Here is a 10921-nt window from a genome sequence, read left to right as displayed (position 1 = left end):
GGACTCTTTAAAAAAGAGTCCTCTATCTGGCAGTCATTATAAGTCTCAAACAAGGACATTGAAAACGTGTCCTCTTTTCTATACAAGGACACAATTTGTGTGTCCTTAAAGCTTTGGATGCAGTGTCCTTAAATCCATAAGAGGACACCTAAATTGCATCCTTATATCTTTTAATATGTGTCCTCTATTCTGTACTAGGACACACAAACTGTGTCCTAAAAGCTCTGAAAATAGAGTCCTTAAAACCATAATAGGACACAAAAAATACACTCATATGTGTCCTTAAAACTAAAACAGGACACTTAAAAGAGTCATAGAGGACGTTCAAAACGTGTCCTTAAAACTTGTAAAAAAACCAAAAAAAAAATTAATTAATTAATAACAAGAGGAAGCTTTCTCCAATTGTACACCCCTCAAAATACACCACCAAATGCAATATTAACTGAATCAAAATACACCATATGCAAACAAATTTATAAAGTATAACAAATTACAGTTCAACAATTCTAGTCAAGTAAATCAATGTCTTGCACCTTGTAGGTTTATAGTTGCTTAATCTGCTTCCCAATATCTTCAATCATAACCTGATAAATAACCTGATAAATATAGCACAAACCAATATCAAGTACATATTAACACTCCTGAAATTCAACAATTTGATTGAGCCAAGTCTAGCTAGAATCCAACCACAGGTCTTCCAACCAACAATATATAATTCAAATTAGTCTGTATTACAACATCTCATTTTCATATACAATTGCAACAGAAGTATGAAAAATAAAAATCAATTACTCAATACTTGCAAACTACACAAACAAACTCATCAGCAACCAAAAATTAAAAGCTGATTTCAAGGCTGCAATTATTTCCGTGTACTTGTGTTTTTATGCACTCCAAAGTCAATATTATTTCCAGGTACTTGCAAAAATGAAAAGGAATACTGCAGAATAATGCTAGGAGCATGAATAACATTTCATCTTCATATTCTTGATTGTTTCTTTCTTGGTAAAAAAAAGAGAGTAGTTATTAGTAATGTAGATATAGATATAGGATTAATGACCACCACATGTCCATTAAATCACTAAATCATTCAAAATCTTATTATCTCCATAAGAACCAAAGTCACAACAAGACCCCATATACTGAAAGTTCTATATGTGCTGACAGACAAAGAACCAATAACAGAAACAAATGGAGACCGGAGGAGAATATACCTTGTGTATACTTTACATATTTTTTGCACTGTAAATAAAAGAGAGAGAGAAACAGAGGGGTCAACTGGAAAATGGAGGCCAAAGTGCGAATAATTGTGGGAAAAAAAAAGTGGGAAGTTTGACTTTCGACCAAAAAATTTGGCGGGCCGAGCAAACTATTGCTCCTTTTTTTTAAGTCGTCTACATCAAACCAAAGCAAAGTCTGTACCTGTATAACAACTTTGAATTTCCTGCAAGATAGTATTTTGTTACAGTTGCAGTTTAAACTCTTTAGTGAACTGATATACACCTTAAACTTGTATAAGATAAAGTTCATGATATAAATAATAGACAGGCAAAGATTTGAACCTGAAAAACTTGGTGCAGGGAGTCATTCAATCAAAACTGCTAAACAACATAGAAAATTAAACAGAACATAAAAAATAGTTAAGAGAACACAGATAAAAATAAAATTTGAAATAAATTGACGGAATTTAAATTAACAAAAAAAAAAGGTGTGAAAGAGCAGAGAGCGAACCTTGCTTGTTCTTCTTGAAGCCTCCATTAGCATGAAAGCCAGTAGCTTCATTCCTCCCTCGTTTACGAGTATCCATTATTCCACAGCACAGAACGAGATCCGAAACGAGCTCTTAGATCCTCGTTAGAGGCAACGGAGAAAGATCTTAGATCCTGGTTATGTAATGTTTTAGGCAGGTAACATGAATACTGACTCTGAACTCTAAAGCAAATAATACAATCAGATTATTGTAATCTGATTAAATTGCATTGAAAGTTATCGGTAGAACAAAAGAAAAGGTCAACAAACTACCTTAAGATTGGAGATAAATCAAGATGAAAAGCATATCAAATAGACCTGCATAAGTGTAGAGAGATGACATTGAATTTATTATTCATAATACATAAATGGAACATCAAATCATCTTTAGATCAAGATGAAAAGCATATCCACTTGCATTGGAAAGTGTCACTTGTAACCCTGTCAATCTATACGACTACACCTCTATGGTACCAAAAAAAGGAAAAGAAAAGAGAGAGAGAGAGACTTTGTGGGTACCTGTAAAAGAGCAGGCCTATCCTTGCTCACACATTCAAGTAACACTTGCAAGCAAAATTCCTGGAAGTCAATGTCAGATCTGCATATACATTTTGCAACTGATTATGTCACAAACCTGAGTGTGGAAAATAATGGAAAATAAGAAAGAAAACAATATATATATATATATATATATATATATATTGTAACATCCCGTATCTTCACTTACCCGTTTACTAATCATTTGGACGGTAAACGACAACTACTTTCACTTTTACCGTCGTTTCGATACTTTTAGTGGCCCTAAAATATGACTTTTTGTTCGGGTCAAAATTTGAGAAAATGTTCTGTAGGAAAGTTGTAGAGGACGTTAAACCGAGCGCGTGCATATGTGGTACGTAAAAATCGGAGTTCATATGTGAAAGTTATGACCAAAATACTAAAGTTACTGTTTATGGTAATTTTCTATAAATAGCCGAGTTACTGTAGTAAGTTTCCATTTTCGGAAACTTACCAAGCCCTCTCCCCGATTCTCTCTTCCTCTCCGACCTCTTCACCTTCTTCTGGCCATAACTCCTCCATCCGGCGACGGATTTTGACGTATAAGATGTCGTTGGAAAGCTCTCTTCCTTCTCTTCATTTCTGGGTTCGTTTCGTAGCTTGATATGAACTGTGGAAGGTGCAGCAACGAGAAGAAGAGGACGGTACCTGTAGCAGTTTTGAGTCAAAGCCGATATTTTCCAATTCCGGCAGTCTCTGGCCACCAAATTGGCGTCGAAGGTTCAGTTTTTGACATAGATCATTTCCTCTAAGGTCTTTCATTTCAATTTGCAGTGTAGAGGTCGAATTAACAATTTCAATTTCTAGGGTTCTTGGAATTTCTGGAAATTTTTCACCGGCCAAATTGGAGCTCTTCCAGGTAAAATTGGAACTTGTTGTAGTTGAGAAAGAGGTTGGGTTTGTTGAGTAGATGGTACTGCCAAATTTTGGTGGCCATCGGAGGTGGTTGCCGGTGGCGTGTGGGGCCCACGCGCTGCCACTGTTGGTGGAGCGTGGAGGCGTGTAGGACAGTGTTTTAATTCCGGTTTTTAGCCCATTAAATCCTATAAATTGTGTAGAGCTTGTATGTGAAGTTTGGTGATTTTTGGAGAAACTTGAAATTAATTATGAATTTCTGAAGTTTAGGGTTTCGATTACCGAATCACGAGAATCCGACCGTCGGATATCTCACGGTTCTACCTTGGAACCTTTAAATTAACGAATTGGTATTAGTGGTATAATTTGGGCTAAATCCGAGGAGAATTGGGAGGTGAAATTATGAGGAATTGATTTTAGGAATTGTATTAAATTATTGAAGAATTATTCACGGAATATAATTGTGTACAGGACGACGTACCGAGCTATTGCTCGATGACGGAACATGAATGCGTGATCGTCGGAATAGTATTGTGAGTGGACTTTTGTTTTAAATAGCGATGCATGCATTTATTTTCTTAAATAATGCTCTAGTGATTATTCATATTACTTTTTGAGGAAATGAATTAATTTTCGGAAATTGATTTCGAATTATATCATGGATTTGCTTTCAATAATGAGTTTCGAAGGTTGGTTTTGATTTATAATATTATTTGATGAATTCCTTATTTCCGAGGTAAATTTCTGGAATTAAGCATATCCCTAATCACCGAGTTAAGCTCCTGGAAGATTTTTAAGATGAGTTTCAATGGAGTTGGATATTCTCAATTGTTTATTGACTTTCAATTTTGGCATCGGGAATGCCTAATTAAGGATTTTGGATTTGGTTGGCTTCTTGGAGATTTTGAGAGATTTTTGGAAATGAGATTTACCTAAACTAATTTCCGGTTTTGGTTACGGATTTGAGAATATCTGGGCGTGTGGGACACGCCGTCGATTTATTCCTATTTCTCACTTATCCATTTTGAGATTGAGAGTAATCTTGGCGTGCGGGGTCACATCGTTGAATACATGGTTTCTATCTCGTGAGAAATGTGGGGAAGCTACATGGATTTACTGGTTTTCGATGATTTTTCCTCACCATACGCGGGTTATGTTATTAGGTCTCCTCCTCACTGACTTTGTGTTGGTGAGTGGCAGTTGAGGTAGCTTGTTCTCCTCCTCACCTACTTTGTGTTGGTGAGTGGCAGTTGAGGTAGCTTGTTCTCCTCCTCATCTACTTTGTGTTGGTGAGTGGCAGTAGAGGTGATTTATTCTCCTCCTCACGTGGGTGGCAGTCGAGGTTATTTGGTCTCCTCCTCGCACAATCTATGTGTGAGTGGAAGTTGAAATTATTAGTTCTCCTCCTCGCACAATCTATATGTGAGTGGCAGTTGAGGGTAGGTAGAGCCTGGGAGGCTCCATTTCCCGTATGGTGATATCTCTTCCCTATATCCTATCATTTCTCGACTAGCGGGGCCTAGTCTGATTTCCGTGTAACCAGCGGGGCTGGTCTTATCCTGTTGAGTATCGGAGTTTCGATCTTTCCTCTCAGTTGTTTATGACTAGCCAGCGGGGCTAGTCGGTTTTTCTTAAGCGGAGCTTCTCGTGATTTGTTTTCTAAATCGTTGCATGCATCGAGAGTTTTTAAGGAAATAAATGTGGGAAAATATAAAATCCATTTAGTTTAAAAATTGTTTATTTTTGTCCACTCACGCTAATGTATTTTATGTACTTTCCCCTGGGCCCTTCGATTTCAAATGCCCAGTTTGCAGGCGAATTGGTTGAGGTCGGGCGTACACGGGTTGAGGCATAGTCAACAGCATGGCTTCCGCATCTGCCTTTGAATTAGGTTTTCCTCTTATACCTTTCTGTTAGAATTGCTCTGATTACCTATGGGATTTATGCTATTCGAGTTGAGATGTGTGTTTTGGGAATGGGAGACTGATGTTGATTTGGGGAGCAAGGTGGCTCCAGGAGCATAAGGATGAATTGATTAAGTGTAAATGTTTTGTACAGGTTTGGGTAGCCCATTTTAGGGGAAGTTCTGCCAAATTTTTGGAAGAATTTCTTCTAAGGTGGGCCCCGCAGGGTCACTTCGGATTTCAGGGTGAAATCTGGGGCTGGTCCTGTCATATATATAAAGGAAAAAATGACCATCATTGAAAACGAATGATCAGAAGGAAAAACAAAAGAAAAAAGGGATTATCTATGCTCAAACATACATAAAAGTAAACAACCTTGTACAAAACTATATGCTTAACACTGTGTGTGCACTGTTGTGATGCATTTTAACTTCACCAAGGAGATCATTTGCCTCATGTTTCAAAGAATGCCTATCAATTCAAATCTCAGAAATAACAAATGTTTGAAAGACAATGCAAGGTCAATGACTTCCTTGGCTTGATAACGGAAATGAAGTTCTTTGAAAGAGGCAAATAAATTGATAACCTGAATTGTTGAACAATAACCCCTACATCTCTTTTAGAGGCTTGAGTACCACCTGGACAAAGAGCAGAAAGAACCTACTAAGAAATAAAAAATAAAAAATACATTGATATTGAAAAAAAAAAATGGTAACTCTGAATGTACAGAGAGTAGATGCCACCAATGCAGTGGAGTAGGTGCTCATGCAGGTTACATTAAGTTTCTTCTATATTCAAACTGATCCACCTATTGGACATCTAATGATGTCAACTAATGAAAGTGATCAAACAAATAGAAGAAACGATAAAAGAAATGAATAAAAACATCTAATATTTCAATTAGATGCTAGTTCTACAAAGATTAACCTTTTCCAGTAAGTACAGAGACAAAAGGAGAGAAAAACCTGTTAGAAATAACATAGAACAAGTTGCCTTGTTTGACATTGGCTTCAGATTGACAGCCCAATTCATCAATGATCCGCTTCTCCTCCTCCGGTGTGTGCGGTAAGCAACTCACCTCGTTCTCCATCATGAAACCCAAATTTAGAATCGTCATAATTGACAAGATGACGATTTAAACAAACCTAACCACAACAGATTAATTCCACTAATCAACAAATCTACCTAACAAAGATCTCAAAATTTGATAACCTAGATTGTTCAAAAAAAAAAAAAAAAGAGAACTTGGTGTTGATAAAGGAATGTATTGGGTGAAGCTAGCTAGATAGGAATTCTATACCTTTGGCTTGTGCATGACATGCTAGTTCGAGACACAAATCTATCCTCCAACTACAAAAGGATTCAAAGAATCAATTACTCTTCAACGGACAGTGACATAATAAATACATGGTTAAGGAAAAACTAATGCCATAATGTGAAGAAGTTTATTAAGAGTATGTTTCATAAATTTCAGTTCTCAATCCAAAACTACAGAAAATTAAAGGTCAAAAGGAAATACAAGAAGCTGATATAGTGAACAATTTAAAAAGTTTCTCAACCCGAAACTACTGAAAAAGGAAAGAAACTCACTTTATTAATACCAAGTACAATTCCCCCTTGATATTGTCCGACTTTAATTTTCACACAAGACCTGCAAACACAACAATAATGTAATGCAATGAATTGAGAGTACCACACTAATCAGGTCAAAACAACAACAAACTTGCATTCTGTGCACCCTATCAGATCTGTTTGTGTAATGTTTATGGTGTCATAGTATACTAGACTAACCTCTTATGCAAATATAAGCAATACCACATTTATGTTTCCACTTGCACGCTATAAAGAGAGTGAAATCTGCACAAACCATTCAACTTCAGCAATAAACCAAAGCGGGTTAAGTGTTCCAAATCTTTATGCTTTAAAGTTCCAATCATGAGGAAGATAAAAAAGGTCAATTAAGAACCACCCACTATCATATGGATAATGATTAAAGAAAAATATCGAAAGCTAATCATGAATATAAGATGAAATGAAGCAAAGTAGAATTATATGTTCTCATAAATGCACAGTTCCAAAACATGTAACTGACATTCCAAGTTTTCACATAGACACTTCTACATCTACATCAAACCTAAGATCTGTAACACTTACCAGTCCACCGGCACCTGCTTTGCCCTCTTAACGTTGTCAACCACCGGAGCAGGATCCTTGGAACCCATGATCCCCCACACCCTATAAATAACAAAACACTATAAAACTCAAATTCTTGTCTTACAATCCTACAATACAAAGCACATGCTAATCAAAAGCCTAAAAAATTGACTCTCAACTCAAACACTAGTTTTCTTTCCCACAAGTCAATCTTCTGCATAAATCCCAATAAACCCCTTAAGCAATTGAAACCCCTCGAAAGCAAATAGACATCTGGACTTTTGTTCAATGAAAACTACAACCCCAACATATACTTAAACTACTACAAACCCAGAACTGACCACCAAATCAAACCCAAACCCAGAAAAAATTTTACTTTCTTGAATGAAATTTAAAAAAATTCAAATATATCAAAGTACCTGCATATCAAAATGCTGGGCAGAGAAAATTGGGTGTTAGATTGAGAAAAATATGGGAAATTTGGAAGGGAATTAGAAAAGGGTATGATGGGGGTTTGACGTTTATAGACAAAAGTGGTAAGAGATTAAAGAGATGAGCATGGAGAAATTGCAGATGGCGAATGACGGTGGAGGAAGACAGAAAGTGTGGCGGGAGAGTGGTTTGCATTCAGATTTTGGGTTGGCTTTTTTGAGGTGTTAGCTTAGGGTTTCGATCAGCAGTGAGAAATCAAGGTAAGAGAGGTAGCGGCCGAGAAGCAGGCCGCTAATGGAGAAGAGAGAGACAGGGATCGAAAACAGAGGGTGGACGAGGTAGAGGGGGTTGCACAGATCTGGTTTTGATTTAGGTCTGACCTCTAAAGTCTCAATTTGAGAGAGAGAGTGAGAGAGAGGCGGGTCACTTGCAAATTTGTGTGGGAAGTTTAACTTTTGGCGAAAATAATCAGCGGGGCTCCTGTTTTTTTTTTTTAGTCGTCCTCATAAGGTTATTAGGACACATGCATAAAAATGTGTCCTTGTAGGGTGTCCTTAAAGCCAATATTTCTAGTAGTGCACGTTCTTAGGAGTGTATAACGTGGGTTGTTTCTTCCTTGATTCAAGTTGTAATTGGCGTATTTATAAGCCAAAGTCTCATTTCAATAAAGTGTGCTTTTATCTCCCAGTCTGTGTATGTTTCTGGTGCTATAATCAACTAGGTTTCAACAGATTTCCCAAAGATGTCAAATTAATATGGTTTGGGTTTGTCCCAAGTGTCGAATAAAAAAAGAAGGTGACAAGACAGCTCCTTTATAGGTCTAAACAGAAGTAAAGCCTAAATAGGTGACCCCCACCTTGCGTCACTTGGCCTTCTCGGCTCCTCCAATATGAATAGCACCACTCTGCTTTCGTCGACCAGATCAAAACCACGGACTCAAAAACCACAATCCAATAAATAGTTCGGTATTTTGTTCAAGTTTAGTCTGCCTTTCGTTTTAATTTTGTCTGCTCTTACTTGTAGAGTTTTATTCGATTTGTACACGACATAAACTTGTTTTCTTTTTATGATTGAAAAAAAAACTTGTTTTCTTTTGGCCATTACACGACATAAACTTGACGTCAAGCAGTTGTGAATAAACTTTTTGGTTAAAGACTTGAAAGTCTCCCCTAACCACGTGCTAAGCATTTCAGAAACCAGAGAAAGTAGCTGTTTTAAAATACCATTACCAGAAACCTGGGAGCTCAAATCTGCCGATTCAATTCCAGTTGCTAGTTTCACTTTCGTACAACCTTCCCGAAGATTTTTCTACCCCAGTTAATAATTCCTCCTATATAACCACGCAGACATGCTAACTCATCGGCAACACTAAACTACACCAGCTCACACGAGTCACAATCTTTATATATTCTTATTTTCTATCAGCTGCTTTGTGTTCTTGATCGGAGAGAGAAAAATGGGCAGCAAACAAAGGCAGGTGTGCAAGTTTGAGATGGAATTGAAGTCGATGATGCTGCAGAAGATGAATGGTTTTGCCGCAGCAGAGTCGTCAGCACCATCAACTGGTAATAATCAGGCCAAAACGACGTTGCGTGTGTTTGGGGGTAGAGTGAATCACCAGCCACAGAGAACGACCGTTGATGATGAGAGAAGAAGAATAGAAAAGGCTGAAAATCTGGTGCACTTGATTTGCTGGGGACCCAATTAATTAGTCGAATATATATATATATATATATATATATATATATATATATATATTTCTATTTTGGTGATGCTGAGGGTTGAGGGTGCTTTTCATTTTTTATTTATTTTTTATGTATCATCAGAGCCAGGCCTGGAAATTCAATCCGTTGTGCAGCTAATTAGTTGCTTCTCTCTTTTTTCATGTTCGTGAAGAATTATAGGTGGTGCCACTATATATGATACCGGAGAAGTTGAGATGTACTTGCGTTTGCTTGTCCGAAAGAACGTAGTCACGAACACATTGAACATTGACCAAACAAAGGACTACTCCTATATGAAAAGTTAAAGATGCATTCATTTCTTAACGCTGTAAATGCAACCTGTTCTCCGAATGCCCTCACCACCGGCAATACTATTTATTCTTTAAATTTTCGCTGAAAAAATAGTGTAGTCTTTGCCTTATAATTTGGAGAAAATGTTACAAACAGTACCGAACTAAGGCCGACTCCTAATTTCAGTACCCGATTATGCAAAACTATCACTTTGATACCCCAAGTTTGAAGCTCGACCCAAGAATGGTACATGCCGTCCATCACAGCGTTAAGTCTTTGCTACGTGGCAAACCATGAGGGCCCTCAAAATATGCTACGTGGTTAGCTAGTTAATGTCGTGATGGACGGCGTATACCATTCTTGGGTTGGACTTCAAACTTGGGGTACCAAAGTGATAGTTTTGCATAGTCAGGTACTGAAGTTAAGAATGAACCTTAGTTCGAGTACTGTTTGTAACATTTTCTCTATAATTTGACATGTTTATTCCTTTATCTCTCAATTATAAACCAATAGGTCAATTCCGTTTACTTTTTGTTAAATTGTGCTGTTAAATGACTGACGTGGTTAATCCTTTGATGGCAACTCAGCTTGATGGGACCCATTCTAAGTAAATACCTATTATAGCCCTAATTATGTCTCAAAAAGGTCTCAAAAAAAAAAAAAAACTCAACATCTTGGAAACCTATCGATAGTTCATCTTGTCAAATAAAAGGGAAAATGGTCCGTACGGTACCCGAACTTTTCATCTTTATAACTTTTGGTACCTGAATTTCATAAAATATCAATACGGTACCTGAGATTCTCAACCATACAGAAGATAGGTACCTAGAGCCGTTAGCTCCATTACAGAGGTTGTCAGGTGGCAATTTTGAACTTAAAATGACAAATTTGCCCTTTACTTTTTTTTTCTTACTTATTCTTTATTATATAATAATTTTTTTTTTTTAACATGACTGCAAAAGATGAATGTTCATCATCACTTCCACCTTGATTATCAGTACTTCTTTCTTACTTATTTAAGTTTTAGTCAAGAGAGAGAATCCAGGCACACCTTATAGAGACCAACCCAAATTATCAAATTTCAAACCTCTTCTTATCTTTCTGGGTTTCTTTCCACTTTTGCTTTTCTGAGTTTTCTTCCCCAATTTGATTCCAATCTCATCCCACCTAGTTGACTTGAAACTATAGAAAAATCAAACCCATTTCATTCTTTTTGAAAACCCCATAATGCTTCTTTGCTAAAACCCCCATTTC

General features: G+C 37.0%; 2 long non-coding RNA genes across 3 annotated transcripts; both read right to left on the bottom strand.

The window, feature by feature from the left end:
* Positions 1-407: 407 nt before the first annotated feature.
* Positions 408-2284, bottom strand: LOC112202219. Its single transcript, XR_002937168.2, has 4 exons — positions 2269-2284; positions 1732-2067; positions 1563-1598; positions 408-584 (listed from the first exon to the last, which is right to left on the bottom strand). It is a non-coding gene; the product is annotated as an uncharacterized LOC112202219 (long non-coding RNA).
* Positions 2285-6192: 3908 nt separating this feature from the next.
* LOC112167043 lies at positions 6193-7927 on the bottom strand. 2 transcript variants are annotated; one of them, XR_005800539.1, is made up of 6 exons: positions 7640-7927; positions 7221-7301; positions 6858-6923; positions 6657-6717; positions 6367-6416; positions 6193-6211 (listed from the first exon to the last, which is right to left on the bottom strand). It is a non-coding gene; the product is annotated as an uncharacterized LOC112167043 (long non-coding RNA). The 2 variants fall into 2 exon arrangements; XR_002923568.2 differs by lacking the exon at positions 6193-6211 and having other exon boundaries at positions 6259-6416.
* Between the last annotated feature and the right edge of the window lie 2994 nt (positions 7928-10921).

The sequence above is a fragment of the Rosa chinensis genome, chromosome 5, assembly GCF_002994745.2.
Source record: "Rosa chinensis cultivar Old Blush chromosome 5, RchiOBHm-V2, whole genome shotgun sequence".
In the NCBI taxonomy this organism is placed as follows: Eukaryota; Viridiplantae; Streptophyta; class Magnoliopsida; order Rosales; family Rosaceae; genus Rosa; species Rosa chinensis.
This window is presented reverse-complemented; position numbering and strand designations above follow the sequence as displayed.